At 33.5% G+C, this 3,611-nt stretch overlaps 1 pseudogene; it reads right to left on the bottom strand.

The window, feature by feature from the left end:
* Positions 1–1,051: 1,051 nt before the first annotated feature.
* LOC112066527 (uncharacterized) lies at positions 1,052–1,128 on the bottom strand (annotated as a pseudogene).
* Between the last annotated feature and the right edge of the window lie 2,483 nt (positions 1,129–3,611).

The raw sequence follows: 3,611 nt of genomic DNA, 5'->3' as shown, positions 1-3,611 counted from the left end.
GTGTGGGAATCTTTCCTCCTTCACGGCTCCCTCCCACTGGTGCAGGTCCCGTCCCTATTCATTGTCTCTGTTTATTCTTTTTTGTTTTGCCTACCCAGGTACGTGGGGGGTTTCTTGCCTTTTCTGAGGTCTGAGGTCTTCTGCCAGCGTTCGGTGGGTGTTCTATAGGAGAAGTTCCACGTGTAGCTGTATTTCTGATGTATCTGTGAGGAGGAAGGTGATCCCCGCGTCTTTCTCTTCCGCCATCTTGCCTGCTGCTCTCAACCCTAACTTTTAATAGAAAGTGTTGTGTGTTAATTGCACCTCCCCAAAATGTATGTCAAGGTCCTAATCCCTGGTACGTGTGAATGTGACTTTATTTGGAATAGTCTCCACAGATGTAATTAAAATGAGGTTATACCTGAATTGTGCACTTAATCCAATACAACTGGTGTCATTATGAGAAACACAGAGGAAAATGCCATATGAAGACACAGACACACAGAGTAAAGAGGCTGTATGATGACAAGTCAGTGATTGGAATTATGCAACCTGAATCAGGGAACACCATTGATTGCCAGCAGCCACCAGGGGCTGAGAGAGGATGGCCCTGCTAACTTGATTTTAGAGTTCTAGTCTCCAGTAATACAAAAGAATACATTTCTGCTGTTTTACGCCCCTCAGTTTGTGGTAGTTTCTTACAAAAGTCATAGGAAATTAATATATATGGGTTCTTTGGTTTAATGTTCAGAGCTAGTTTTGTTGGTAAGCATCTTCATAACTGATTTTTTAAATAAAATATAGAAAGTTCTACTCATAAATGCAATTTTCTTTTTTTTAAAAATTATTTTATATTGGAGCATAGTTGATTAACAATGTTGTGTTAGTTTCAGATGTACAGCAAAGTGATTTAGTTATACATAGATATGTATCTATTCTTTTCCAAATTATTTTCCCATTTAGGTTATTACAGAATATTGAGAAGAGTTCCATGTGCTATATAGTAGGTCTTTGTTGGTTACCTATTTTATTTATTTATTTATTTATTTATTTATTTATTCATTTTTTCACAGCCTTAAGGTGCTCTACACATTCAGAGAAACTTCTCTAGTAACGAACTATAGAAATGATGCCTGAAAGTATAGTCTTGCTTACCTATTTTAAATGTAGCAGTGTGTACATGTCAATTCCAAACTCCCAAGCTATCCCTCTCCTCTACCCTTCCCCCCTGGTAACAATAAATTCATTCTCCAATTCTGTAAGTTTGTTTCTGTTTTGTAAATAAGTTCATTTGTATCATTTTTTTTAAAATTTGTATGGAGACACAAAAGACCCCTAATAGCCAAAGCAATTTTGAGGAAGAAAAATGGAGCAGGAATAACCAGGCTTCTTGATTTTAGACTACATTACAAAGCTACCGTCATAAAAACAATATAATATTGGCACAAAAACAGGAATATAAATCAATGGAACAAGATAGAAAGCCCAGAAATAAACAATGGAGAAAAGACAGTCTCTTCAATAAATGGTGTTGGAAAAACTAGACATCTACATGTAAAAAATGAAACTAGAACATTGTTTTGCACTATACACAAAAATGAACTCAAAATGGATTAAAACCCTAAATGTGAGACTGGATACTCTAAAACTCTTAGAGGAAAATGTAGGCAGAACATTCTTTGACACAAATTGAAGAAATATCTTTTTTCTATCTATCTCCTATAGTAATGGGATTAAAAACAGAAATAAACAAATGGGACCTAAGTAAACTCAAAAGCTTTTGTACAGCAAAAGAAATCATAAGCAAAACAAAAAGACAACCCACAGAATGGGAGAAAATATTTGCAAACGATGCACATGACAAGGCATTAGTCTCCAAAATTTACAGAGAGCTCATGTGGCTCAGAATTTAAAAAAATAACAACCCAATCAAAAAAATGGGCAGAAGACCTAAATAGATATTTCTGTAATTTTCTTTTAAGAAAAATTTATTTTTTAATGATTTATCTTTGTTTGGGCTAAATTTTACTGATTTGTTTGCTTATTCTGTTGCCTCATTCTGGAGTTCATGCTGTTCATAAAGCTGTCAACTTTTCCATTAAATGTATCTGTGGCATCATAAAGTTTATTCTCTTTTTCATTTTTCTTAAAGACAACAATCATTCAAATGTGGTTGGTTAGTTGTTGTTGTTTTCAATAAATTAACCAGCTTTAGGAGCTCTAATCCACAAACTTGAAAATTTAGAAAATAAAATAATCAAAGCTAAAAATTCTCTAATAAATAAGTTCTCATTTAGTGTTTTTAAGGGAGAGTTCTCAGCAAATATGTTAGAGAATAAATTCCAGAATAGAGTTGTCCATTTCTAATTTTAATATATATTTTTAATTTTGTAAAATAATGTACACCCATAAAAGTACATTTAAATCAAATATACATTTAAACAAATAATTTAAAATTTAATACCTAACAATCACTCACTGAAAACCAAATATTGTCAAAATTCCACACATGCCAAGCATACCCTCATTGTTACAACCCACTCTGATTTCCTTATTTATAACTGTTAGCCTGAATTTTAAGATTATCATTTCTTTGCTTTTCTTATAGCCATACCATATGTATACATATATGAAATATTGTTTATTTTGCAGCAAATTAACATTTTCAAAAATTACTACAGCATTATTCCTTCTCCTAGATGCTCTTCAACTATGTGATTTTGCCACTCCGCTATCTAAAGGTAGAAAGTAATTCCCTTCCTATTAAAATTGGTCTAGCCTTTGTAACATAATTGCAACTGAATGATGCTATGTGATTTCCCAGGCTTTATGAGAAGTCTTGTAACTTCTGCCTTGGTCTTTTTAAACATTTGTCTCTGAATACTCCCTTTCAGAAGATTTTCTCTCATAATCTAGCAGCATGTTTTGAGAAGCATGTGAAGTGCTCTAATCAATTGTCACAGCTGCGCTCAACCATAGAGAACAGTGACCAACTATATGCTCAAAATGGTCCTGGTTTTAGCACTAAACATCCAGCATCTTGGGAACCCCTTCAGTTCCAGGCAAACTGGGACAGTTGGTCAAGGTATCTTAGACTCATCCCCACCTAGACACCAAAAATGTGACTATAGAATCATCTACATAATTAAATCTGCAATCATTCAAGTCACCCACAGCCTTTCAAACGTTCTTAGCTGAAGCATCTAACATAGTGAGGCAGAAAAACAAATTCATCCCCCCATGCTCTGTTTGAATTACTAACTCACAGAATTTATGATAATAACAAGCCAGTTCACCAGTTCTGGAGTCCACGCTGTTCATAAAGCTATCAACTTTTCCATTAAATGTATCTGTGGCATCATAAAGCATCATAAAATTTATTCTCCTTTTCATTTTTCATTTTATGCCATGGAGTTAAGAATACTTTGTTACACAGTAATACATAAGAAAAATATTATAAAATTTTCTTGAACTTTTTATAAATAACATGATTTGTACTTTACTGCCTTGATTTTTTGCAGAATAAACGAATAACAAATTTGAAGATATACAATAGAACAATACAAAATTAAGAAAAAATATGTAAACGAGGCAAATACCTGAGGCAAAAACCATTGCAACTGCAAGGAAAA

Source organism: Physeter macrocephalus, chromosome 12 (assembly GCF_002837175.3).
Source record: "Physeter macrocephalus isolate SW-GA chromosome 12, ASM283717v5, whole genome shotgun sequence".
In the NCBI taxonomy this organism is placed as follows: Eukaryota; Metazoa; Chordata; class Mammalia; order Artiodactyla; family Physeteridae; genus Physeter; species Physeter macrocephalus.
This window is presented reverse-complemented; position numbering and strand designations above follow the sequence as displayed.